A 9208-nucleotide genomic window follows, 5' to 3' on the forward strand; every position below is an offset into this window, starting at 1 on the left:
TTTAGCATGATTGCAAAAATGGAAAGACGGCGGTATCGCAGATGTTTTTTACTTTTTTATGTTTGTGGTTCTTGCTGTCCCCCCCTTAAAAGCAAAAAACTCTGAGCTGCCCCTCTTAAAAAAAGCTGAACAACTTTGACCTGCCCCCCCCAAAAAAATTGGGGGGCGTTGGGCGAATTTTTGCACCCTGGCGCCGCATATGCTAAAGACTGCCCTGATTATGTCTAAATTGATCTTGCAAGTGCATAGGTTTTCCAAGCTTAAACTCCTACAGAAGTGTGAAAGGATTTCCCTCCCCAACATTATTTTCACATGTGTGGTTTATAGTCACATCTCTTTCAGATGCAAACTAGGGGCAATCAGGAAAGGATCAGCTTCATTTGCATTTGTGTGTTTTTTTTAAAAAAAAAAAAAACCATGCCTGCTTACAAAAGGGTGTGATTTGAGGCAGTCATGTGGATATTTCTTCCTTCCCATGATTAGCTGGCAAACAATTCCTCTTTGCTACACCATGTTTGGTTGGTTTTTTTCCTGAAAGAAAATAATAATATGTTCCCAGTTGCATATCTCTGCTAGTGCAGTTGCTGTTTGCTTTAAACTATTATCTTGAACTTCAGTTTTGCCTCATGTTTTCCTTTGGGACTGAGACACAAACAGGTTTGTGTGATTAAAAACCATTTGTATAAAGATAATCCTGGATTAAATTATATCTGATTTCTTCATATCTTATCAGCAGGGATTTAACCAAGTGCCACTCAATAGGATTATCAAAATATTTTAAAGTTTCCAGGTATCCTTCATTCAACATCTGTGATGCAGGAGCTGTAAAATCTTCCCCCCTAGCACTCAGTGCAGAAGCAAATATTTCAAATATAAAATAGATAATAGAATGAAATGAATTCCACCCCCCCCAAAAAAAGTCTTTTGTGTGGTTGTTCTCTGAATATTCTCTGTGAGTGCAAATTTGCTAAGCTATGAACACTTCAGTTGACAGAACCAGACGAGAATTTGCAAAGCCTCTGTATAACTGAAGCCTCTTCAGAATAGCTAAAATCTGACCATAAAGGAGGTAGGATTAAATTCAAACTCCTCTTCCTCTTCTGTCTATGGTCAATGTAATTTCAACTTGTTTGAAAGGGTTCCACATGAGTATTGCCAACCAAAAAAGGGAAATCCCACAAAAGCCTACATTTAACCTGCTTGGGTAAATGATTTTTATGCAGCTGGGAGTTTGTGCATCACTGATTGTTGCATGTCTGTGGCACTCCTAAATGGAATGGGGCATTTGTGTTATTTGACTGCAAACTGCATCTGCATCTACGTTTTGTGATATCTGACAATAGCGATCAGTATTTGGGCAGCATATGACATGTAGCAATCAGCAGTTGACAGTTGGTAGCCAGCATTTCACAGTATCTGACATGTTGTGATGGATAAAACTTGACATGGAATTTTGTTCAACCATAATCGTGAATGTTTAATTTAGGTGTCAAAATTCAGTTCTGCAATTCAAATCACAACATCAAATGTTGATGGTCAAATTTTGACAAATGTTGAATTTCAAATTTTCAAAAGTGGCTGACTTTTGAAATTTTGCAAGCTACTTCTGCCCTATTTTCAGCAATTCCACACACACTTCCAGTGCAACCCCCCCATTTTCATTCTCAAGAGAGACTTTTCAGCAGGTATAGTAGAAAAGAAGGGCTCAAGTTGAGAGAGAGAGAGAGAGAGAGAGAGAGAGAGAGAGAGAGAGAGAGAGAGAGAGGCATGTTGCATGAGCAGCCTTCCATTCACATATAACATTTGGATATAATTCAGCGAAATGCCATTGTGTTTCTCTGTAACCAATAAAGGGGAAATGGCAAGTCCTGAATACTGATGCTCCGTTTCTACATGATAAATAGAAGGGCAGAGATAAATCCCATTTACAATGCACACAAACTATTTCATAGCCTATAAATGAAATATTGGTCTTCTTCCAACGTAGCTGAGCATGAAAAGTCATGTGTATTTTGCCAAGCAAATAATGTCATATTTCACCACAAAAATAACATCAAAACCTTATATCAAAGCATGCAGAATGTGAAAAGGAAATGTAATAGTCAATGTTTTATAATTTATTATTGCATTTCGTTATATGAAATGCAGTGCTCCTGATAGTAATAGGAAAATTGGGTGCTACTTACAGCTTTATTTCTTCAAGAGTTTCTTTTCAGGCCTTTGATCATAAAAAGCTTCTGATGAAACTATTTTATAACCATATTAAGATGTAATTAAACATTTCAGTTGATCAGCAATGATGGGAATGGGAGGATAATGAAACAATGGATATAATACAATCTGACAAAGGTTAGATATGTACCATACTCACTGCACGTATGCTGGGAAGCTCTTATGGGCCTCCTGTAAATAGATCTATCTTCTTAAAGAGGCCATCCCACTGATCTAAGATACATTGGCACAATGATTCAGAATTGGCAACATGTCCTTCCTTTATGGGAGTGGTAGTCAGCTGGGTTTTGCTCAAAGTAAGGTAAAGATAAAGGGACCCCTGGGGTTGCAGCACTCATCTCACTTTATTGGCCGAGGGAGCCGGCGTACAGCTTCCGGGTCATGTGGTCAGCATGACTAAGCTGCTTCTGGCGAACCAGAGCAGCACATGGAAACGCCATTTACCTTCCCGCTGGAGCGATATCTATCTATCTACTTGCACTTTGACATGCTTTTGAACTGCTAGGTTGGCAGGAGCAGGGACCAAGCAACGGGAGCTCACCCCGTCGCGGGGATTCAAACCGCCAACCTTCTGATCGGCTAGTCCTAGGCTCTGTGTTTTAACCCACAGCGCCACCCACGACCCTTTTTTTGCTCAAAGTAGGTCCACTGAAAGTAAGCGTTTTAGGTCCATTAATTTTGGTAGGCCTACTCTGAGTACAACTCAGCTGAATACTACCCCATGGTCTCCCTCAAGCTGTTCCAGATTTAGAAAATACCATAGAAATGGATGCAAGCAAGTTTAGAATGACCGCTCCCCGCTTAAAACAGGGGGGCGCCCTTTGCGTGGACGCGTGCAGCCCCTAGATCTGGAGCGGCTCCATCAGCATAGGCTTGGCTTTGCCTTCCCTCAGGTGGAATGCAGTTCCTGTCCAAATGCATGACCAATTTGCAGATAAAGATCTTTTCCCACTCTCATCAACAATTACTAAGAATTCAGGTATATTATTATTCAATCTTTCAGAGATTCAGGCTATGATTAAAGCAAATCGTAGCCTCTCATTTCTTCTTATTTAATTGTAACTAGAGTGATTGACTTGAGTCAGAAGTTTCATATTTTTCTTTGATCTGGGCTATATTACTAAAATATGAAATTTAGGATTAATTTTATTAGACACCCCCCTGCAAATTTTATAATTAAGGCAAAAGGCAGAGACATGGGGATACAACAGAAAGGTAATACTAGATGCAGGCAAGAAATGAGCAAGCTTAGGAATTAAACTGAGTCATTTTTTTCCGGAGACCCTGACTTCCAGTGTTCATGCTTTGAATCATTATCATGTAATGAATCGTTATCATGCAATATTAATATGGCACATGGCTTTTTTACTTGTTAGGTGATGCGGTATTATAAACTTTTAATTATGGAAAAGGAAATTAAAGTTAATGACTTCTTAATGTAAAAGCCTTTAGTCAGAGAAGGAAGTTGCCATAAATGTTAATAAGTAATTTTTCGAGGCTCATGAGTCATCTAATCGGAAGGGAAGAAAATATACGTTTGCATTCATTAAACCCATTTGTTTATAGAAACTCATGAAAGAACGTGGTCTCTACTGAGCCCTGGGAATATACTAAACATTTGGATTTAGCCATGTGATGCTGGTGTGTGTATAGAGCTAAATCATACCTGTCTCCAGAATTAGAAACCAGGCAAAATGTTCAATGACGATAAAAGCTGTAAGGGCATCTTCCAGAAGGGCCAGCAGTTTGAGGCTCTTGAAACCCATTATTACAAAGGATTGTCTATGTCAATATCACTGTTAGGGGTTTCTCAGGTTAAGATCTGTGACTGACATCAAATAAAATTCAGAAGCAATCCTTAATGTAAGACATCTGCAATGATATATAATAAATAATAATAACAATAATAATTTATTATTTATACCCCACCCATCTGGCTGGGTTTCCCCAGCCGCTCTGGGCAGCTTCCAACAAAATATTAAAATACATTAGTCCTTCAGATATTAAAAGCTTCCCTAAAGTCAGTGTTCTTTCTGTAAATGTACTTTCCATACCTTTACATTATTCTGTTTTGTTCAAAATGCATCAGTGACATTGTTCAAATAAAAAACTTGGTGTCTCCTTGCCCAGGGCCAGAAATTCAGTATGTGGATGTATTTATCTGGAATGGCAAATCAAGTTAGCACCAACAATGTGTTCATTTGATTTTTTCAATGCCAGGTCCTTGAAAAGTTATTATTGTCATGTCTATTGCCTAAGTGTACAGCATTCAAACATATCTATTATGTCACTTTTTGACCTTCGAATATATGTATACAACCAGCAAAATGCTTACACCGAATAAAAAAGTAGACAACAGCATCACTTAAAAATGGTACTCATAAGACTACAAATTCGTCATATATATACTGTATTGGGCATTGTCTCACAAATATCCGATCCTTGTATCTTGAAGCATCACCACTGGCAAAGTTCAATGCTGCGTTTCAGCTTCCACATGCAACAGAAATAAAAAACAACCTTTGCCCGCAGAATGAGTCCCTGCATGAACTGAGACCATGACAGTCAGATCTGCCAAATACAGCTGACATAACCAGTGCTAAACAAACATCTTAGGTGGTCAATCAAAGTGTAGTCAGCAGGAAAGCCCCTGTTCCAGATGCCTAAAATCAAAAGTGAAAACCTAAACATGAGTGGGGCAAAACAATTATTTTCAGTCACTGCCAAGTAAGATCAGGACTTCGTTGGTTGCTTTCAAAGCTCAGGATGGAGCTTAATATAGATGGTATTCCCTGGGACAATCTTGATCCACATTGTTGAGAACAATCTTCCACAACCTGCTCCCTTCTAGACGTGGTAGTCCACAACACCTGGAGGGTACCATATTGACCAGCCTTGGTTTAGTGTGATGGGCTGCCAGGGTTTACTGATTCTTTGCCAGACCTTGCCCCTTTAAATAGGCTCCAATCTTCACCACCTGAGGGGACTCCACCCATGGGAGATGAAGGGGCCTAGATGCATTGCCTCAGGCAGAACAAAGAGTGGGGAGACAGGGAAGATATAGAAACTCTCAAAGACAGTGAACAGGCTGGATGGAGAAGCCCCAAGGTGAGGAAGGGAAAAGACTGAACTGGCCAGCCCCCTGAGATGGGAGGGAGCTCAGCCCTCACTCCCATGCCACCTGCAAGCTACCTCCCTAAGCCCCAGTGGGTATGGACAGAGAGGGAATTCCAGCATCTTGGGTTGACCCAGCCACTATCCTTCACAGGAAGGCACAGGGTTCCCAGACTTAAGCCTGCCCATGCCAACAGCCGGGAACCAGGGCATCCTTATGCCCTTTTACTGATGGTCTCCCCAACACCCCTGAGGTGACTCTGGGGGAATCTGAGGATTTGGGATTTAGGGTTGCTTTTTTTAGGAAACCCCCAAGACTGAGATTTTTCGATTGACTTGCCTAAGAACCAGGACAATGTGCCGCCTTTGTAATTGGTAATGTCCAGGATAATCTGGACATATGGCTGCCCTAGATTTACTTTTGATAACAAGTGTGGAAGAGAGGGAATCAGAAGCCCTAGGGTAAGGGATTGTGCTAAAGCAGTTATCCCAGGAGAGGCGGCCTACTGAAATACTTTACGTGTTGCAGAAAGTCATCTGTTACATGGAAGGAAGCAACATCCATGAAACAAAGCCTTATTTATAGTAGACCAGGCATAAATTCATGCCTTCCTTAAGCCCTTAATGAGACAGGGCCCATTGAATATATGGTATATGCCTCCTTTGATGTGTCCCATTGGCTTGCTTTCGATCAACTCTTTACAATACAGCAGTTATTCTTGTAATTTGAGCTTATTTCAAATAAATACTATAAGTGGATTTTGATGACAAATGCACAGGGTTATACAGAAAAACATTTATTTTTCTCAAAAGCAAACACTCTGCCACCCTTAAAAAAATCACTCCTATGATAATTCTCAAGACAGAGCTCCCATACAACATGAGAAAATCTCATGAAAATTACTATGAAATTACTATGAAAATTACATAGTAAAATTCCCTAGAACATATATTTTACTTTCCTTCCTAGAATTAATGGTGCACAGCTTCCTAGCTATATACTCTTACTACAGTCCATTTTATAAGAATTCTGTCAGGGGAATCATTGCAAAATTAAATTGTCCCTTTACAGAAAACATGTTTTGTGTGAATGAGTCCCAAGAGGAGCTATGGAACTTCAGAATGGAGTATAATATTTCTCTGTTGTTTCCAATTTAATTTGGTTCAGAGTTGCTAGGAGAGAAGAGAATTAGATGAATTTCTAGCAGCTGTTCTGTTTTTCAAAACAGCCATGTATCTAAAAGACAAGATAGTGGTGAAAATAGTTGAGCCAAAAGGAAGCTCAGAGAATGTGGCTATAAGTCCTATCCCGGAGCTATTTGGGGGGATTCCAAAAGTGGCCCCAACACAAAAACATTACATCATAGAAGATATGACACTAACTGTTCATTTTCTATTTTATTACAGGCTTGTATTTTAATTGTTCTTGTAAGCCACCCTGAACAATATGGATATACTGGAAGGGCGGAATAGAAATATTTTTTAAAAATATATAATGACCTCAACTAGGACGAAAGGCTGTTTCCCCATCAAAAGGTCAACAAGCACTGTAAAATCTCTGAAGAAGAGATCGTAAATCTGGAGTGCTGAAATCTGTGGGGAAAAGTAACCAAGAAATTAGCATGGATAGATTTTGACTTTACATCAGCACTACAAAGATAAATAACAAAATCAGTATTACACTTTTGTTCTCTGTTGTATTTCTTTCCAGTTTTAATATATTCCATACCAAAACACTCACTAATAGTCTGTGATAGAAGAGGAATGTGGAATCGCAAGGGAGAAGTTCTCCATGTTCATAAAAAGTGTTGCAAACTAAAATACTCTTTCATTAGTTTACTAGGGGATAACATGTTCCACAGCATAATGTGAACAAGGTCTGAAAAGATGAAAGCAGAGAAGATAAGAAGGCCTCTAAGCTTTGAGAAGATGAGAAGGAAAATCTAGACATTATGTACAAAGGAGTATTAAGTACCCTCAAGGCAAATCTCCAATATATTTTGGATCAAGAATGAAGTACTTAAATGTATGAATTTCGAACACCACAGGGATGATTTGATTTTAAATATGCCTAAATTACACTTTTTAAAAATCCTATACATGTTTTCTCAGACTTTCTAACCTTTATATTATATTTTAGGATAATTAGCTGGGGGTTCAGGGACTAAGCCAGAAACAACAGCTAGGGATTTAAAAACTCCCGCTGATTGTAATGGGATTAAAATCTAAATCATCTGATTTATATAAAGGATTTCCATAAATTTTCTAGTTGTATAAAGCAGCTATCCTCCAAAATTAGATTTAGATAGAAATCAAGCATTAGGATGAATATTTAAAGCAGCATTCTCTGCCTCATTTAAAACCAACTTGCTAAAAACTATGATTACTACACACACAAAATTCAATATTTTAAGAAAGAAAGCTTGCCTTCTCAAGTGGTTACTTCATATCCTTTATCCTGTCTCTATGCTACTTTCTCCCGCATATGATGTGGCAAAGAGGGTACTTGAGATACTAAGAGAACTTTCTTTTCTGAGGGAATCTTTTATATATATAATGATTCACTGAAGAACCTCTAAGGAGCTTCCAAAGGGAGCCCTGTGTATTTATATTCTAGGAAGCACATTCTAAGAAGCATTTTAGTTCATGTGGTGGACTAGTAAGCAGGAATGTTTTAGGAAGTTGGTTTCTTGGAATTCAGGGTCAAAACTACCCCATTTACTCACCCCTTTATTTATTGAAAGCTTTCAGGGTACAACTAATTATGTCACAGTACAAACAATATAAACAGATTAAAAATGCAGCCATCTCTGATTGGCTCTTAGAAATGTCCCTGAGCTACACCCCCTCTCTAGCCACACCTCTTGATGATGGACACTTCCAACTGCCTGAGCTCTGAAATCATAGCCATTTTACCACAAGTCATCATTTGACTGATCTCTCTCCCAGCAGCAACTTCATCAACAATTCTTCAGATACACACATCTGTATCTGAAGAAGTGTGCATGCACACGAAAGCTCATACCTAGAACTAACTTAGTTGGTCTTTAAGGTGCTACTGGAAGGAATTTTTTGTTTTGCCTATGGCAGACCAACACGGCTACCTATCTGTAACTTCATCAACAATGTTTTCTAGCTGACTATACAACAGTCACCATTCTGGGCAGCAGCAGAGAGAAGCAGACACTCACATCTTCAGTCATTCATCTGAACATACAGGAGTTAAAAGAGTTGGGGGCACATATAAACAATCCGCACTCTCAAAGTTTCCATTCATGCAGACTGTCATGAATTGAGCCTGCGAAGGTATGAAGGGTGTTTCTATGCCTCTGCAGAATCAGGAATCCTTATCAGGATTCTCAATCACATGGAGACTTCTAAGCTCCTCCAGTTGAACATGCATAGAAATCCCCTTCACAGCTAATTCATGAAGGTCTGAGAAATATCAGCACAGCTGAAACAAAAATTATCTTAGAGCAGTCATTGCTTTCATTCACTATTTTTCTATGTGGAAAAGGAAAGGCCTCTTTGTCCCGAAACTGAACCGTTAAGTGAAATATCTTTGTCATTTGGATGCCCAGGTCTCCCTCTCTGGCATTCCTAACTCATTGTGCAATTTGGACTAAGTCAACGATCCATCTGTTCCATCAGTTGGAAGGCAATATCTAATAAGAAACCAAAATCTACTTTGTTGCAATTATATTAACTCATTAAATGTTTCAGGACGTTATCCTTTTAATGGCTAATATTAGTTTAGCAATTAATTCTAGAACATATCTCCAACTTGTACTGTATAGGTGGGAACACATTGCAAGCTGTCAAGCAATCAGTGAGAAGATGACACATCCAACTTTTTAGACTG

This window comes from Podarcis erhardii (assembly GCF_964252035.2).
Source record: "Podarcis erhardii genome assembly, chromosome: 8".
Classification (NCBI taxonomy): domain Eukaryota; kingdom Metazoa; phylum Chordata; class Lepidosauria; order Squamata; family Lacertidae; genus Podarcis; species Podarcis erhardii.